The following is a 19664-nucleotide window of genomic DNA, read 5'->3' as shown; positions in this document are numbered from 1 at the left end:
TAAAATCTAAGGGAGCATTATTGTTTTTATTAGAGTTTTGTGTTGTTACAGGAAGGTGTATTCTTAAGCTGTGGTTGGTCTTTACACTGCCTGTCCTAGTGCAGATCACAATGATCAGCTTTGCCCAAACAGAGAAACAGAGCTCTCTGTGGCAAGGGTTGTCATCTAGATGGTCCTAAAGAAAGGTGTGTGAAGAATAGATCCTATTTATTTGTGAATCTTAGGCTGTGCTTTCCCTAAAACAGGCAATTAAACCCTGAGGGGTCAGTGAGGGGATATGAGTTCTGTTTGCAGACCAAGCAGACTGATCCATAGTGGTGCAGAGTGGAGAGCTGTGCTCCCAGCTCTCAACAAAACAGGGCCTGGCTCTTGGTGCCAGGCTGTTGGAAGCCTTGCTTTCATGGTTCACTACGGTATGTGGGGAAAGACGAAAAAGGTAATTGGAAGTTTTTGTAGGGAAAGGGGGTGGATACTTGGTGAGTTGAATACACCAGAAATCTGCTGAAGACCTTACTGGATCACAGTCTTTGCTTTTGGTTGTAAGCAGTCGTGAGGAAAAAAACACAACAAACTAAAATGTCTAAAATGCCTTCGATCAAGCGTTTAAAGTTGTTTTCCTTTTATTGCTTTCAAGGCTTTGAACTTTGAGTCTGTGGTAGGGTTTTTTTGTTTTTTTAAAGTTTCTACATGTCCTTCATTAACCCCAAAGACTCCTAACATACCTTGAAAGGGGCATTGTAATCTGTACATGTTAATGCAGGTTGAAGTAGAGAGGTTGGAAGGTCTCATAGCAAAGGGAAGGCTGGTAATGTTGCTGTCAGCAGCGGGTGGCACCATCAAAGGAACAACTGGATATGGGCCTGGCTAGGGAGGCTTGGGACTCCTTAAAACCCACTTTGGGATGGCATTTTCTATCTGGTGAGTGCAGGACTGGAGCTTGGTGACCTCTTCCTGCAGGACTGTTTTCAGAATGCAAAAGCATCCTTTCAGTTGATGTGAAAGCTCAAAGGATTGTGTTCAGGGGCATGCAGGTCTTCCTTCCTGTGTGAGGAGTGGACCTCTCCTCTGTGGTGCTGCCATGTGATGCCAGCAGCTTCCTCAAGGGCTGGTCTGAGGATGCCATTGTCTTCTGAGGAGGGAAACTCTGGAATGAGCCGTGTCCTGAATGGACTGGAAGTGAGGAATGGGGTTGTGCCTCTTCTCTCCTCCTTTTGCTGGTGTGGCGGCAGAGAGGGTGACGGATACACCAGAAGTTCTGTGCATCCTGGGGCTCTTGTTACTCATTGTCAAAAACTGCAGCAAACTCTGTTACGTTGTCACAAGCCAAGGTCCTGGCCTTGTCTCCATCCCCCTGCCTTGCCCTGAATTTTGCTAACATGCATGAATACAGAGTCCTGAAATTCAGGTTCATGGTTCCAAAGTTCATGGTCTTGAGAATAAACAAAAAACTATTGTGGTGGCTGAGAGCTGCATACCCCATTAACCCAGAATCATGAATATTTATTGTGCTGGATTACAAAAGAACATAGAGACTATATTGTATTTCCTATAACTTTATTTCCATGGCATCTTTTCTTGGTGGGTCACTTTAATGTAAGCTTTGCTTATTTAGTTGCACACTTTAAGCCGATTAACTTTTTACTAATAAAATGTGTGTTGCCTCCCTTTGTCCCAGCTACCATTTGTTAGTACCTACACTCCTGTGACAAAGAGTCCCAGAGAACTGCTTTAAGCTCTGGATAAATTCCACTGCTGGAGGATTTGGCCCAGCTGAATTGTGTCTGAGCTGATTTCAGCCTTGCATTTTCCCTTTTCCTCTCTTGCTGCCTGAAAGGTGGACCCTCAAAGCAAGGGTCCTTGAACACCTTTCCACTCTTGAAACCATTTGTGTGCTCTGGGGCTAGCAGAAATTATTCAGCCTGTTACTGCTCTATGAGCTGGGCTAGAATAAAACTGTAAGTGGTGGGAGTTGGGGTTTTCCAACCATGTAGGCTGGTCTGTGGCTCTGCATCTTCAGTAGTTTCCCAGCTGGTAACCACATTATTCTTTCCTGCTTACAGAATTTGCCCTGTCATTCAATGTCCAACATACTGCATGTTTTACTGTGACTTGTCTCTACTAGAAGTATCATCCCAGAGAGATGATAACATCCTGCCATTTTGTTAAAGACCCTCTATAAGACTGTGTTTTTTCACCAAAGGCAACCCAGGCCAGAATTTTAAAGTTAGTTGGGAGCCAAAAGGCATGGATAAGCACTCGGAAAATACTTTCTAAAGGACTTTTATAAATCTGTTCTTTTATGTTTGGAGCTTTGCTAAAGCTAAAATGATCCCTTAGAAATGTACTGTTAATACTTAAGAATGATTGATCTGCCCCAAAACCAACTCAGTAACCTCTTTTCATTGGGGCAGCAGTAAATGCCAAAGGAGGTGTGGAAAAGCAGGGTAAAACAGAGTGGTACATCCAGAAAGTCTCCCTGACTGCAGTAAACTCCACAACCCCCTGTCCAGAGATGCCTCATTGTCTCTAATGCTATTGGATAGCTTTGTCTTCCATCTGCTTTCTTTTTGAACCTGTGTAAGTTTTTAGCATCCATAGCCTGCTGGAACAAGAAGTGCCAGACCTTAACTGCAGCACCCCTGTGCTCTTCTCTTACTCACCTGTGAGTCAGAGCATCTGGTGTCTCAGAGGTTTAGTTAGTGTTGCCTACCTGTTTCCATTCTTGTTCCCTTTTACACCAAGGCTTCCCACATGTTGGCTCTTGTCTCGGGGAGATTCAGAGGAATTCAGCTATTTTTAATAGCAGGAAATGCTCATCCTTTGCTATTGAAGGAAAATCCTTTCTTTAAGAACTCTGAGATCACACTGGCTGTGGAAAAGGAGGGGAAACATTGAGGGCAGTAGCAGGCAGCCATGCTCCACACCCTGTGGAAACTGCTTAGTGCTTCTCTGCAGCAGATCATATGAGCTTATAACTGGCTTTCAGCTGGTTTGGAATTCTGCTTAGGAGCTATGGGTGAGTGAGGAAGAGCAGTTTCAAAGAGCAGTGGATGGGGCACTTCTTAGCTTGTGAAAGTTCTCGCCCTGCCCTCATTCTGCTGGCACCTGGAAAGCATGAAGTGGCAGTGCAAGTCCTTTGGGTAGCTTGTACTCAGTATTCCCTGCTGATGGCAGAACCAGGTATATTTAGTGTAGTGCATTGGTTTCCCTCTTCAGGGGAGTAGTTTGGGGTTTATATATTGTTTCAGATTTGTGAAGTTCCTTGGGTTTTCTTCCCCAAACTTTCCCAGTGGCTGCTTGTCCTCTATATAGGACTAGTGGAATAGATGAGGTTTCACATGAGTCATGATAGATTTTCAGCCTCAGGTGTGTGGGTGTAAAAGGGTGTATTAGCAAAAAGCCCAGAGAAGTACACTGATGTGTTCCTCCACTCCCTTGCTCTCTGACCCGTGGTGAGGAAACAAAGCCAGGCTTAGCATGTGAAGCCATCACCAGCCATGGAAATAATGGTTCCCTATCCAATGGCACCCAGTTCCTGCGTGACAGTTATGCCATGTCCTGCAGTAGGGACACCTTTGATGCTAAAGAACACTGTGAACTGTATTTATGCTGCCTAACCAACATGTTAGTTGCTTTGTTTGAGGAATGCGGTATGTTGGAAACCGAATTATGTTTTCTGAGCTACCTTAAATATTATTTTTCTCAACATCCTCAGATTGCTAGACCATGTAATGCCCCTTTTTACCAGTGGGTTTGCCTGCTTTCAGCTCTTCAGTGTGTGATGGTGAGGGAGCTCCATCCTCTCTTGCACCTATGTACGTGAAGAGTGGATAATGGTTTGCTCCCCACTGTACTGCAGGTCTGTGCAAAATCTGGAGGGGAATCAGAAGAGCACAGCTTGAAATCCTCCATATTAGGCCATAGTGCTTTATGGTGGTTTTTAATCTTGTGCGAGGTGTGTACCATGCAGAGGAACACTGGCATTTGATGGGTGTTGATGTGGCTGCCAAAGGATGACTGACAGGAGGGGGAGCAGATCTGCTGCTGCTGGGTTGTTACAATAGCTGGGAATGTTTTTTGATGGGGGCAGCCATTCTGGAAAGTGCCTGCATTTTGCTTTCTGCTGATCCAGAGCTGGTTCTGAGAGGGTGAGCCAGAGGCAAATCTCCCTCCTCATCCTTTGTGCGAATGGTGGGAGGGAAAGGGGTTTGCTACTGCTCCCTCAGGCTCTCCTGCTGAGCTAATCCCCTGTCCATGGCACCTTCTGGAGGAGGGATTGAAAACCAGCAGCCACTGGAGCAAACACCTGAGCACCACCTCTTTCTAATCCAGGACAAGTGTCGTGCAGTAAACAAGCCACTTTCTATTTTGGTGCCTTCCTTTTTTTTCCAGCAGAGCTGGTGACCCTGCCTGCTGCTGATGCTCAGGGTTGCTGATGATAAGGCCTGACTTAAAGCTGTGGGAAAGGAATTAGATTCTATTTTGCAGTTCTTTGGGTTGGAGTTTTCCCTGACTAGTCTGCCTGTGGCTGGAAAGTGTTTTTAGAGCCTGAGCCAAAAAAGGGCTTCGTTGTCTCAGAGCAAGCATAACACGGAGACCGTACTGGCACCGCTAAACCCTGGCAACAGCCTCAGAGCAGCTCTGGTCCCTCTCACCTTTGCTCCCTGCTTTTGTCAAACTGCAGTGTCCCACTTCAAAGACAGGCACACTCCTGACACAAGACTGTTTGCTCTCCAGAGGGCACAAACAGCTTGTCAGGGGAAGAACTTGTCTGTGTAGTGATATTTTATTAAAGCTGAGAAATGTCAAAATTGAAGTTTGCTTTTTTACCTTCAACCCTACCCTGCTTACGTGTTGTGGTAATCACTAATTATGTGATTGCATGACGCTGCTTCAGGAATGGACCCAGCAGTGGGGCAGAGGGGCTGATTTGGACAGAGATCCTTTCTCTTCTCTTGCAGAGCCAGGGAGGTACACGCAGAGCAAGGATGGAAAAAGATCCTTGCTAGCTTTGTGCTTTACTGGGTGTTTGGCATAGGAGCATATGGATCACTTGCAGAAGTGCTAAGTACTTGCTGTCACAAAGTGGGGAGCAGAGCTCTGACACAGACTAGGCTAATGCACAGGGTGCAGCTGAGGTGTTTCGAGGGTGATGGCCAGCAGAAATGCTTATGATTTATATTTATATAGTTGAATGTTTATAATGTAATCTTACAAATGTTTGTGAAGGCCTGGGATGAGTATCTCTGACTGATCCTTTGTATTCAGGACAAAGCTGGAAAGGAAGGGATGGGCATACTGAGGTAGAAGTCCACCCACTGCCTAAGGGTCCAACAACTGCTCTCTGACCCAGCCATGTCCACTGATGCTGCAGTCATGGCTACTTTATTCTGATTTAAAGCTGGGCTGCTGCTGAGGAAGACGGTCTTTCATCCTCCTTCTCCCAGTATCAGTGAACTGTGGGAACTGAGCACAAAGGGGGACTGTTCTGGTTTTTACTCAGAACCAAGTGGATTTTTACTTTCCAGTCCTCTGAATGCTTGTGGTAGTGCAGGACAGGCCACAGGAACAAGTGATTGGAAAGGAAGAAGGTAAGTAAAGAGATAAACCCAGCTGCCTCTAGGAGTGTAAATGAGCAATTCTGCAAGCTGCATAGCATGTACAGTTGATGGTATTTCTGTTGTGCATGTGCTTGTCTCATCCTGCTCACTTGTCTGGACAGTCATGGCTCTAGTTAACCTTCCCTGAGAGACCCTCCAGTTTCCGTGAAGTTGTAGGAGATTTCCTGTATTGGCAATCAAGTGTGACTGGAGAGCACTAAGGATGAGTTAGCAGTTAATGGAGGTGTGGAAGGTAGACAATATTTGCATATGCATGAAGCATAAGCCTTGTTGAATGTCATCTTCTGCTGGATGCCTGAGGGAGCAGAGCTCAGACTGGTGTCTCCGGCCTTCCCTGGGAGGTGAAGGATTAATGACGCCTCCTTTAAATTGCTGAATACTCTATTTTTATGCTGGCTCTTCACACCTGCTGTGGTGTGATACAGTGCTAAATGCCGTGAAGGGCCTTTAAATGGCAAACAGCTTCCACCCAAGATCCTCCTGATTCCAGAGCCTTTGATTCTGGTCTGGACCTGCAGTCTACTAGCAATTATATTTGGTATGAATTCCACCATCTTGCCTTTGGAGATGGCAGTGTGTTGATTTTAATTCTATTCCCAATCTCCAGTATACTGATTTCTGTTCATGAGAAGAATTAAGTGTTCTGCAATGATATCCCCAAAAGCAAAGACGACTGTGATGGAGAGCCTGGATATGTTCCTAGCACTTTCTGATGCTGGTCTTCCATTACTGTAGCCTCACATGTGCTCCAGGCTTCCTGCAGAGTTTAGGGCATGAAATAACTCCTGTAATTTGGACCCATGGGAAGAGGCTGAACTGGAGAGGACCCTGCACTAACAGTGGAGGAAGCAGAGGTGGCTGATGTTAGTGTGCTGAATTGCACAGCATTTTCATTCATTCCAGCTGTTTAATGGGATTACACGAGGAGTGGCTTCTGCCTGCAGACATTTAGTGCCTATGGAAATCTGCAGCTGTCTAAGTCGGTTATGTGCAAATCCCATGTCTCCCCTTTATGCATAAGAATTTCTGAATGATGGAAACCATGTGAATCAATTGTATGAGTAATTTTTCATGTGCTTCACCCAATATCAGATTTGAGGGATATTTTCTGTTAACTGTGCCTGTGGTCCCCAACAACTTCCCAAAGAGGGAGGAGATACTGCAAGGTGGCCACTAAATGTAGGAGTAGGATAGCTTTGGTGAGAATGGATCCCCTTACCTTGGGCAATGGGAGACAGCCCCCCGTGCAAGGCAATGTGGAGCTGGATGCTCTCATATCCCACTTGGTCCAACTGCCCTTTCTGCTTGGTGAAGTTTCAAGGAGTAGACACCCTCCATCCTCAAGAAAGGGAGGGGAACTCCAGCATCTTGGAGCTGGCCAGCAGTGGATGGTCTGTCTGATAGTGGACCATTGAGGTGGAGATCTGGGACATCCAGCTCTATCCTGGATTCTGTGACCATAAAATAATCACTTCTTCACGACAGGCTGAGAAACATATCTTTGAATGGTTCTTGGAGGCACCTGTTTGGTGCCTCCTCCAGCAAGCTCTGTCTGAAGAGACAATGTGGGTTTTACTCTGCAAGGCCAGTTCCAGTAGGCACAGGCTCTGCACTGCACTTCGCTGGGGTGCAAGTGCAACCTGCCGTTGTTGACAAGGAAAATAGTGGCATCTGTGTACTTTCCCTTTCAAATTTTTTAATCCTTCTAATAGCCTCCCCTCCATTTCCAAATCGAGATGTTGATTGTATACTTCTCTGACTGGATATACCTCTTGGAGAGCAGTAACCCTGAGTGAAGGCCTTACTGACAGTCCTCCCATCTACACATCTAGAGACCATTAGTTTGGATGTAGTCTAGCTATAATATGGCAAGTGACCTCTTGGCAGGCTGGAATAGAGAAGAAAGCCACTGTGAATACATTAGAAGTGAAATGTTAGCTTCTGGTGTCACAGCAAAATGTGAAAATGTGAAATTATAGCTTATATGGAGCCACAGAGCTTCATTTATGCTTTGAGCAATTCCAGCAGTTACAGCCTGGTGCCCAATGGAAATGTCTGGATAAGGACTGAGCAAAAAGCATGACTGTCCTATGAGTAAGTAACTTTTTCTGGAACAAGGAGAAAAGGAGGTGGTTACACTGATAGAGGGTAACAAAGCACTGGAACAGGTTGCCCAGAGAGGTGGCAGATGCCCCATCCCTGAAAGCACTCAAGGTCAGGTTGGATGGGGCTCTGAGCAACCAGATCTAGTTGAAAGTGTCCCTGTTCATTGCAGGTGGTTAGAACTAGACCTTTAAAGGTTCTTTCCAACCCAAACCCTTCTATGAGTCTATGATTTCCACGTGTTGAGGTGTTCATCACAGGTCTTTTCCAAAGTCTGCCCACTGTGATCTGTAAAGTGTGTTGCTGCAGCATCATGATCCCAGGAAGAAGCAGTGTTTGGACCAGTCAGCAACATCTGACTGCAGAAGGGGCTGGGGAAGCCCAGGGAGACCTGGGAACAAAGGAGCTGTTGCTCCAAGATGAAACTTTTCTCTGTGGAAGCCAGACAATCTTCCCATTTATTTGCAAGTGGCATTTGGTCACAGCTCTTTGGCAACATATGGAAACTGTTTAAATTAGCCGCATGAGCCATGCGTGAAACAGATGCATGTTCTTGAGCAGGCTTTTATCGTTGATGTTTGAGCGAGTGAGGGGTGCAGCTGGCTTGCTTGGGAAGTGAGAACATGTCCTCACCCAGATGTAGTTAAGTGCTTGAAGTGAAACAGAGCTAGCATGTTAAAGAATGTATCAATAAAGACCAACTTCTCATGGGCACCTACTGCATAAATAACATGAATGGAGGTAATGACACTTAACCTTTCACTGCTTTCTTGCCTGCTCACTGCTGGTGCAGGATCTATTGTGTCAAAAGATGATGAGGTGCATGATGCCTTGCTAGTGTCTTTCACTTGTATGCTGGTCTATCAACAACCTAGTTTAAAACTCCGAGGTCTTATCAGAGCACAATTCTACACCTTTCTGAGCAATCTTAGTGAGCAGAGAGTAATGAGATCTTGTTGAAGAAAACAGAAAACTATGGCTTCTGTGACTTTTGGGTGTGAATCTTGAGAGCAATTTTCTCACCTGAAGTTGCGCTCAAAACTGATGTGTCTGTAACTGGAGCTATGACAGCCCCTGAAGTCTGAAGCTTTGTGGAGCTCTGTACACTGGGAGGACTCGGCTGCCGCACAGTCCTAGATGCTCCATGTGGTGTGCATGGCTGCAACAATAAAAATGCCCTTGAATATTAAGAGCTTTGATTTTATGCATGCCAACTTTAATGGGATAGACCAAGCTGGGAGTCACTGAGAAATCAGTGATTGTTGCTGTAGATGTTTGGGTGACTGAATTTAGCTGATGTGGAACAGTAACACCGAAATTCAAGAATAAAACATTTATGGCAGTGGTACTCAGAAAAGGGTGAAGAATCAATGAACATTTTGGGACATCAGAAAGAATCATTTGAAGGAAAGCCATGGCAGGATGCAGACCTCTCCTGTGAGGGCAGCACTGTGATTTTGTGTGCTGCACAGGGTTGTCTGCACAGTGCAGTATTTATAGAGGGGCATGCTGCTACCAGATTTGTAGCACTTACCATTGCAAAGCAGACTGGAAGAGTGCCTGCTGGAGCAGGCTGGCTCTGTCCTCTGCTGTGTGTCTACAGGTGCAAATCCAGAGAGGTATTTGAACAGGCTGCTGGTGAGCCTTGTGAGCCACAGAAGGGGACACGAGATCCGGTTTACTCCGTATATATGATGAGGCAATCACCAGGTTTTTTCAGGTTTCTTGTAGGAGTTTAAATAGACAGGGAATGGCCAGAGTGACATGTGGTATTTTAGGGGTTCTAGAAACAAGTATGTCTCTGAACCAAGAATCCTTTCAGCAGCCTGTGCTGTGGGCTGTGTTGTGCTGAGCTACCAGCACAGTACCCATCTGGGGTGCCACTGTATCCTGCAAGATTGTCCTCTTCTGGGGAAGCCACCTCTTTGAATTACATGGCGCTAGAGGGCTGGTTTCAGTGACCAAGGTGAATTACTTGGTAAATGCCTGTTTCTGGGCAAGTTGGTGGTACAAGGAGTTTCCCCGAGGTGCATAGTGCGGTGTGAGTGCCCTTTCTCAGACACTGGTGGGCTGAGCCCTTTCCCCAGGCTTGTGCACACCAGCAGCCACCTGATGGGCGCAAACAGCCCTTGTGTGGAGGGGATTCTTCTGGCTGTAGCACCAAAGGCCTCAAATGTAAAACCAATGCATTTTCAAAATGAACAGGTAAACCAAACAGCTGTTTGTAATGACAGATACTGATACTTTGACTGGTGGATGAACCTGGGTGGAACAGCTCTTGTGATGTGTTTTGACCTCTCATTTGTTTTTATTCATATGCTTCTTTGGACTGTTTTTGCTGGTGGTGAGACTCACCTGGAAGCATCCTTGTCCAAGGTGTTACTCTAGCAATGTTTTGTGTATTACAGGGGGTGGAGAACTTCGTTTTGCAACTTTTAACCCCTAAATATTTGTGGTGAGGCCAGTCCAGGATGGTGACCTGATGGTGACTGGACAGCAAGGAAGGGCTGTGTTCCCTGCCAGGGAGAGTGATTTCCGTCCTCCTGCTCAGGGTGCCACTGTAATTTTTCATGTGTAGTATCTTCCTCCAGGGAGATTGTAAAGTTTGATTTTTATAGAGAAGAATGAAGGAAGGAGATCAAGACAGCTGGCCTCTTTTTGTTTTGTGTTTGGTTGTTGGTTTGAGGGGTTTTTTTATTTGTTTGTTTCTTCAGAGGGGAAATAAACTTTTTATTTTGCCCCTTATTAACACAACATAAATGCTGTGTTTGAGAATTCACCACAGCTCAGCATGTGCCTGGGACAGCGCTGACACCAACTTGGGACAGTTCTCTCCAAAACTGGAATTACCTAGTGCTTTGCTGTGTTATGCTCACCTGTTTCCTCTATCACCTCTTGCTTTTCGTTGATGCTGTGTCTTTGCAGCTTGTGAGGGCCCCAGTCCTGTGGGTTGCTGAGCCCTTCATTCCCTGGAGTGAGCTGTGGTCCTTGCTGGTTTGCAGAGCAGGAATGTGGCATTTGCCTGGTTCCTGAGATCTCATGCAAGGAAGAGTTTTTTTGTCTTTCCTGCTGGGACACCTGTGCCTGGCTTAAGGCATGAAGTCTGCTGTAATCTGGGGTGCCTTTGGTTACATCTCATGCCCCCCACCATGCCGTCAGTGCCACAGCCTCTCTGGCTTCTAATCTCATTCTGATCTCTTCATTGTGGTGTTCTTGGCAACCCAAATTCCCCACCCAGGCCTGAGAATTTAACATCAGCACATTTGCATGACTGATCGGATTTGTCTCGCTTCTGTGACGACATTGTTTCTATGGAAAATTAATGGATTCTCACGTTGTATTTTTAATGGCTGAAACCACCTCCCTGCCCACCCTCCCATCCCTGAGCTTTCAGAGGGAAGGTCTGTAAACAGCTCAAGTTAGCTATCCTCCATAAATAGCTCCCGTTTCTTTCCTGCCTGCTGTCCATTTCTTTTTTCTCTTCCAACAGTGCTGCAGCACTCCTCTCCTGGTGCTGGTGGATAAAGAACAATGAGTAAAATGAGCCTATGTTTGCTTTCCTTGTCTGGCCCTTGAATAGATGTGATCTATCATGAACTGCCTCCTTTCATCCAGGACCATGTGGTTTTAAATTGTCAGCCTGCCTTGAAGTTTGCTCCAAGCAGGCCTGCTTTCTACCTTCCTTTTTTGAGGATGCAGCTCAGTTCATGGCTCCACTTCTGGTCGTTTTTGCCATGAGCCAATTTCTTCTGTGGGTGGGCAGGTGGCAGTGAATTTTCTGCCTGTTTGGGGTCACCCATTCCCCTGTTGCAGTGCTTGGGGTGAGAACAGTGAGATTTTGACACCTCTGTGTGTCTGGCCACCGGAAGGAAAATCATCCCTCCCCAAATGATGCAATTTGAAATGAAATGTCCTCAGTGGGGGGACAGTGCTTAGCCACTGAGCCATTCCAAATGAAATTAGAAGAGTTTTAGTCTTAAATTTTCTTCTGTCATCTCTAAGGTTATGTTTCTCATCTTAATTTTGAGGAATAAATCCAGGGCAAGTCCCATGGTATGGGAATTATCTGAGGAAAAGGTCTGACCTGGATGTCTCCTCCCAGAAGACTGGAAGTGGTGCCCATAAGGCTCAGGAAGTCTTGTGGGACAGCCGCTGAGGAACATGCAATATTTTAGGTCAAGGTCTCCTAGCTCATGGTACCAAAACCAGTAGTGATGAACAGGAACCTGAATTCCTGAGACAGAAACTGCTGGCAGCCACCCTCTGTGCCTGTCCTTGAGGTGGTGCTGGGGTAAGAAGGTGACCCCTAACCACTCTCAGCCTTAAATGGTTGACTGGTGACAGTCAAGGCCTGGGGTCCCTACAAGGCAAAGGAGAAGGTTCTGTGAAAAGAGCTTGTTCCATTGCTGCACAGCTGGGCTGCACTTGGTTTACCTTGCACTGGGGTGTGCTTGCTGCTAAAGACCCTGCTCTCAGCCCCACAAGCCCACGGTGGGGTCCTGTCTTTTGCTGAGAGTAGGGCAAGTTATTAGGGACCTCAGCTGAGCTTTTGTTCCTGCTGTCAGCAAGAGACAGCCTGGTCCCTCAGCTAGGAGGTCGTGTTTTCCAGCGGTATAGGCTTTCCTTTAGTGCTTTGGTAGTTGAGATGCACTGCTACAAATGGCAGGCAGGAAACTACAGGGACTTGATCTCTTAGTTACTTAGGACAATAACATTGTCAGGTTTTAGGCAAAAATGATGAAGGTATGCTTTGGATTTTTGTGGTGTGGGGAGAAAAGGACGCAAGAGAGAATCTTCTCTGTGCTGGCAGAGGCTGGGCTGAAGCAATGGACTGTGCAAAGTGTTACTTTTCAGGATGCAATTGTTGCTTGGGGCTTTGGATTATATTAGCATGGAAAAAAATGCCTCCAAGGGAAGAGGCACAAATCACAGCTTGACCAATAGGGAGGGAAAGAGGACTATAAAACAGAAAATCAATTTAATACTCAGTGGGTGTTTGCAGCGTGCTCACCCTTCCTTCAAATTGCCAAAGGAAAGATTAATTAAAGTTATATTGAGCAGCAAAAATGATGAAGGGGGTGAGATGGGGCTTGTGTAGTTCAGCTATCTCCATAATTAATTGACGAAAGCATCCTTGGATTTCATTACCCAGAACTTTGTCATCTCCTGCTCTTAAAGGGCAGCTGAAGCAATGCTGGATTTCCAAGACAGCATTGCTGCCTTGCAGGTTGAGCTAACAAGGGTCACTTCATAGGCACTTGGGGAAAGGGCTTCCTCTGTCAAATAATGCCACTGTGCTATTTATAGGTCTTATCACTTAGGATCAGGCCACAAAATCCTTTTCTCTGGTTATGGCTTTGTTTCCTGGTTCCCACTTCTAGTAGGGTTGAGAGATGTATGTGCACTGTGGGGTTCAGGCGTTGGCAGGGAATGGAGATAGCTGGTTCTTAGGTCTCTTGTCTCTGTCTGCTGCCTTCATTTAACCAGAATAACTTTACAGCAGGGTGTGACAAAAGCTGTTGGAGCATCATGGTTCCGTGGAATGGACAGAATCCAGGAAGGATACCTGTGTCCCTCAGGCAGCAGAAGGGGGCCAGAGTTGCCTGGTGAGGACAGCCAAATGAGTTGCTGAGGTCGGTTTCACTTGCAAGGGAAAGAGGTCTCCAAGTGAGTTTACCTGCTTTTCGGGTGGCTTTGAGGATGTTTGCCTGTCTGTGTTGGGGGGTAGAGATCAAACTACATGTGTTTGTGAGTCCATGATAGCTTCTCCCTAAAGTCTGTTTCCTGCCTACACAAAAAATGTGGCCAAGAGGCACTCTACAGACTGTCTACAGCTTTCAGGGAGACGAATTCAGAGATGCACAGCCAGATCCCTTTCTCATGTCAGCATTGCCATGGAACTTGCATTGTCACCTAGAGCAGTAAACAGAGTGTTATGAAGCTCGCACAGTTTAATTTACTTCCTATGGAAACAGGAGGGGTTAAGCCAGTTGCTTGGGTTTTGCACCCCACATTACAGGGAGCAGCTTCTTAAAGCTCTGAGGTGCTCTGAGGTACTGGGCAGCAGACATCCATCCCTGGCAGCGCTCTCTATGAAGGTGCAGCTGTTTAACAATTTCAGGGCCCATAGAGGGAGCTGCTTTGCTGCTTGTGGCATGGATTTCCAGCTGCTTGTGGCATGGATTTCCAGCTGCCTGGCATGACTTTCCAGCTCTGTGTGTTCACATGTGCCCTCCTGCACTGCTCATTTTACCGGGAATGGGTTCACAGATTATTGGATTGGCGTGACTACCATGTTGAAGTGGAAAAGACGAAGACCTTGAGTGAGGAAGTAACCAGCAGCAGGAGAGTTGTAAATTTTAAAATGAAAATACCTTTCTCCTAACCTGATTCTGGCAAGCTCTATTGCTCGTTTCCTGGTTAAAATAACAGTATTCAGTCCAGGCCAGCAAAGCTGGGCATTGTGTAGGCTCACATGCATGTTTGCAGTTTTGAACAAACTCAAGCCCAAAGTATTTCTTTGTTCCTGCATTTTCACCTTCCAGGATAGGAAATCTACTGAATATGAATCAGGACTTCTGGCCTAATTAGGTCTCTTGCAGATCAGTTCCCAAGAGACAGTGCTTTGGGAGCACTACACATGATAATTTAGGCAGTTTAGGTTTCTGCAGAAGTCTGAACAGGGATTTGGACTCTGATTTCCAGGAGATTTTGATGTTTTTGAAGTATTTGTTGCCGTTTAGAAGCAGACCATGTTCGTAGACATTCCTACACAAACTGAGAGGAATTTCTGAAACAAAATTTGCTCCCTGGACTGGGGAACTTCCCACTGAAGATAGAATGCCCAAGTCCCTATTGCCAGGATACCCCACTGATGCCAGACCCCAGCTCTGACTCCAAACACCCTTGCTGAGTGGAGCTGGTTACCACCAGAGCCTCCACAGCAGCTTATTCCCAAAGCTGGCCAGTGGGAAACTTCTGATCATTCCTACTGATCTGGATGAAAACATAATGGATGAATGTGGCAGTTTTTATGCTTTTTGTTTACTTGTTGCTTGTTTCCCATCTTCCTTTGTCTTGAGTGTTCAATGCTCACAATCTGGCCCTATTTCCTAGTTGTTGGTCTGAAATTTTTTTTCTCTCTCTTCTTTCAGTGGTTTCTGTCTTACTTTGAGGCTTTGCTCTCCCTCTGACACAGTTGTTACTTTGCCCTTAGGAATGTGTTGAGTTTTTTCTCTAAGGTATAAATCTTAGCATACTTCAGAATATTGTTCTGCTGGTTCCTGAGCCAGCAGGAGGTTCAGCAACAGGCCTACCTTCCTGCGAGGAAAGAAATATGGAGGTGCCGGGAACACTCTTTGATCTGTTGATTTATTTTCTTATTGTGAGACTGCAAAGTGTTAGCCCTAATGAGAGCATGGCCAGCCCTGAAAATTAAATCTCCCAGCACTCAGACCTGTCAGCTTGGGAAGCATTCAGCACAGGCTCAAAAATAACTTGGTGTGTTTTTGCTAGTGCATGAGGAGTTGTACTGCTGTTTGCCAGGAGGTGGGATGTGTTTCTGTGTCCACATATGCCCAGCACCCCTTGCCAGGTTCTCCTGTTGCTCAGGTGGGAGGGACATGGTTTTTCTCTTGTACTGTTTGGGTGTGGTACACTCGACTCCAGAACAAAAGGAACTAATTGGTGCCCTAGGACTTTTCCGTAATGTAGGTGATGGAGAGCAGAGATGTGGGTGGGGATAGAGACTGTGCCTTAGAAATGCACCGTGATTGATCTCGTGGGTGGGTTCAGAGCATCCTACGTTTGCACTGTGAGGCACAAACAGAGGGTGTGGCTCACCACTTGGGTGACACAGCTGAGTTGGTGTCTGGCAGGCTGTATCAGTTGCCTGCCCATGATGCTCATGGAATTGGAGATGTCAAGGTTAATTGTGCAAGCACTTCCTCGTGTGTTTTGTACTGGCATGAGTCATGAGGCACCTCTGCTTGGAAAGCCGGCTCTTATCTACACACAGGGGTTGTGAACACTAGTGATAACTGAGTTGTGAGTATTGATGAAACAAATCTGAGGCACCTACTTGGGTTCGCATTGCTCTTTGTTTAACCTGCCCATTGCTATATTGCCCTGTGGGACACCTGCTCAAAAAGAGGAGCAAAACTGTGTTAAAGCTCTGCTAGAAGGACTGAAATGAAATCTGTCAGTGTGAGCTGTGCCAGCTAGCTGTGAATTCAGACAAGACCCTGGAGCTGGTGACATACACAGGTTAGTGTCACCCCATAGGAAAATTGGCCCCTTTTACTCAAATTGGAAGACACAGTCCTCAATCTAGGTTCAGATCCTGTTCAGCACTTAAAACCTGCCGTTTCTTAATAAAAGCTTCAGATGGTGAGTCTATATTTGAGGTGGAGTGGGATGGAGGGAGCTTTGCCTTGGAGGCAGGCAAGGTATACATGTTTCCAAAGTCTCTCAGTCAGTCTCTGTCACAGCTGGTTCTGATCAGTGCTAGAGGGAGAATTTTAGTGGTCTTCCATAGCGTGCAGAGGGTGACTGCTTTGCTGATCCGTGCTCATCAGAATAAACCTATGGCCTATACTGATGCTGGAATAGGGGCTTCCTGGCAAGAGTTTGTGGCAGGCAAATGAATGAAAGGTTTGCTCCAGCATGGTGGCTGAAGATCAGTTCAAACACAGACACTTGATGTTTCTCAAGTATGGAGTTATATTCTTCTGCCAGCTCAAGTGGCTCATGTTCTTGTAGAAGCTTGGAGCTGACTGTGGTGAGGGTGAAGGATACCCATCCCCAGGAATTTGTCTTGAAGTGTTAGAGATCAGCCTGGTTTTAACGAGTTGCAACAGTACATTTTGGTTCGCGATGTATATTTAGGAACAGTGTTATTTAGTTTTCTTTCTGAATACCATAAGCTTCTTTTGGTGATTTATTCTTTTCCTTAGTTGTCTTTGAGGGAGAGAAAAAAACCCAGAAAGTATAAGATTTTTCTTAAAAAGCCTGGATGATGCACGCTTTTCATGGAAAATGAAAGTTTTAAACAGTTGTGAACACTTCTGAATTGAGTTTTCATGAGAGATAGCAAAATTATTTTTCTCCCCTGAAATAAGACTGTGCTGCTCAGAACCAGGAAAAGGAGAAAATGCAAGTGGGGAATAGGAGAAGGACAGCCTTAGGGGGAAAAAGCAGGTTGGAGGTGATTCTCAGGGAAGAGTGGTGAAGTTTTTAGAAAGAAGACACTTTGTGCTGTCACATTGCTGGCGACTCCCCAGAATGTTACTGTGGAAAATGAGAACTGTGAGGACATTGATGGGTTTAGGCCCTGGTTGCGGGGGAAGCACCTGGGAAAACTGTTGAGCTTGTCCTCTGCTCAGAAGGAGGTGTTTTCCTTCCCTGTGCCACCTGCCACACTTTCCTGGTGTCATGGCACCTCTGTGCTCAGCGCACAATTCGGACCTCAGCATGTAGACTGTTTTCCTGTGGGAGAAATGTGCTGAAAATGCAGACAGCTTGCCAGGCTGCTTTTTTCTTTTTGGTGCTGAATTTGTTTGTTTAACACAGTCATCCTTCCTCTTTGCCCAGCAGACAAATGCTGTCTGGTTGCATATGCTGGGGGGTGGTGAGGTTCAGCATTCAGGTGGTTGGTGCAGGCTACCAGTCCAGCAGAGAAGCAAAGTCTCTCATGTTGGCTCCATCAAGCTCAATAAGAGCTGCTCTATTCTTACTATCCAGAGCGATTAATGCATTTTCTCAAAGAAAAGCTGGCATGCTGTTGCACTGTGTGTTAAGAGTTTGCACCTGGGTGTACACTACAGAGCTCTGCCAAGAGAAACTCTGGATTCCGAGCTTGTTAGCCTGCTGTTTGGAGATTTAAATTATTTGTTTGTTTCTTTATTTTTCTTTTTTTTTTGGAAATCTTCCCACATTAAATTAAAAAGGAGAACTTAGTAAAAGAAATCAGAAGGGATGATTTGAGATGCTTCATTTGCCAGCAGTCTCTGAACTTGTGACCCTTTAAAATAAAGTACTTGGGCTTTCCTGTGGGACGGCTCCCTCTGGGTGGAGGCAGGCTTTCAGGCTTGCATGTCTTTAGGAAGGAGCCTTTGACAGCACAGGAGAAGTTGCAGTGTAGCATTCTCCGCCGGGACTTCCAGCAACGAAAATTGTTCAGCTGGTTGGGGACTGTGATAAATCACAGTTCCCCTGGAGCATGCTGGGACTGCAGAGAGCTGGAAATAAATGCTAGGAAAATTCTGCTTTTGTAGTGGGCTATCTTTCAGGATGATGTATGGCTTTGTAACAGAAAGAGATCCCTTTGCTAGAGCTGGGAGAAAACTGCTGCCTTCCACTGGGAAGGAAAATATAACAATTCTGTTGGTGTAAATTCATGCTGCAGGCTTGCCCTGAAAGCTGGGTTTTCGCATGGGCTACCTTAGCCTGAGAAACAGACTGTGTGGTACTAATGGAGAGCAGCCACTGAGAGCCCACAGTGGTGGCAATTAGTTGGGACAGTAGGTTTGACAAGAGGGTAGGGAATAGTGGTGGTAGATGGCCAGTATAGTAATGACTTACCAAGCTTGCATCTCTGCCTCTTGACTGCCACATTGTTCTGGGCAAGTAATTTCTGTGGATGGGTAAAATGTCATCTCCTCAAACTGCAGCCACAGAAACCTATGTCACTGCTTTCTTCCACTTTCATCCCAATCAGCTTGGGATGTTTGGCTGTAGTGGTAGACTTGTTACCTGGTGGGAATCTGCCAGTGTTTTGGGTTCTTCTCTGTTGTGAGTGACAGCTTAGATTGCCCAGAAGTTGGGGAGAGCCTGAGTTCTCTGTTTGTATAGCAAATGGAGGTTCTGCCCTAGTTATAACTGATATCAGTCTGTGTATAGGTTTGTCTGCACTAACTATGTTCTCTTCTGGAACTGGGTTTTGGCAGCACTTTTAAGAAGACCCAGCCAAAAAGCTTGAGCCAGCCTCTCTTGAGGCTGCCATGGCCAGGCAAACAAGGGGGACAGCTTTGTCCCAGGGAAAGGGAGGAGTAGTAGAGTCACCCTCTGCTCATGCCAGGGCTCTGCTGCTTGTAGCAGGCAGTAGCAAGCAAAGATTTCTTGCCATGCTCACATCCCAGAACAGTGACATTGGCAAATTCTATGGTACTGACTGAGCTGCTGAGATGCAGAATAGAGGAATCAAGTGTTGCATCAGGACCAGGACCATGTTGTATCAGACAAAACTCTGATTTAACCTTTCTTAATTCAATTGCCACAGATCTGATTGCAGGTTTCTGATATTCAGGCAAAGGTCCATATTTCATTTGGTCTTGGTAGTAAAAGTGAGATGATTGGTAAAGCACATTGGTTTCTCAGGCCTAATGTGTTTTGATCAGTGATGTTCCCAGTACAGCAGCAGGATGTTTTTTCCCCTCAAGTAATGTAAATGTTGACTTAACAAGAGAAGTAAAAAGCAATTTCATCCAATCTGGCCACTGTTGCAGACAGTGCCTTAGCATTGTTCCTTGTCTGTCTGACCGATTTCTCTTCAGCTGTATCATTAATTAATTTGCTCTATTTTTTCTTATTTTTTATCAGCCTATACAGGCTTCTTGTATGAGTTTTAAGAACTCTGTAATCTGTTTGTTATCTCTGAAAGATCTGCTAGGCTTGGTCAACTGCCTCACTGCCTGTGTTTATTTTTTTCAGATTCTCAAAGTGGTAACTATACGCTGTGCAGCATCAACTCAGTCAGGATACTCCAGGGGTATAATTTTTTCCACTCAGATGATTTCTAGTCTGTTTCTCTGAGCTGTGAATATCAAGTGGTCAGTTTGTTTACCTTATTTTGGTGACATCTGACTGAAATTCAAAGATTTCTATAAAATTTAAAACTCTGCAAACTTAAATCTAGGGAGCTGATCCACAAGGGGACACATA

The 19664-nt window shown here is 45.7% G+C and overlaps 1 protein-coding gene across 1 annotated transcript in view; it reads left to right on the top strand.

The window, feature by feature from the left end:
* Window positions 1–19664, top strand: part of TLL2 (tolloid like 2) — a gene marked incomplete at both ends in the record, with an annotated part of 83304 nt that overhangs the window by 11488 nt on the left and 52152 nt on the right. The window lies entirely within an intron of this gene.

Source organism: Coloeus monedula, assembly GCF_965178545.1.
Source record: "Coloeus monedula genome assembly, chromosome: 8".
NCBI lineage: Eukaryota > Metazoa > Chordata > Aves > Passeriformes > Corvidae > Coloeus > Coloeus monedula.
The sequence above is the reverse complement of the archived record's forward strand: the minus strand, read 5'-3'. Positions and strand labels throughout refer to the sequence as shown.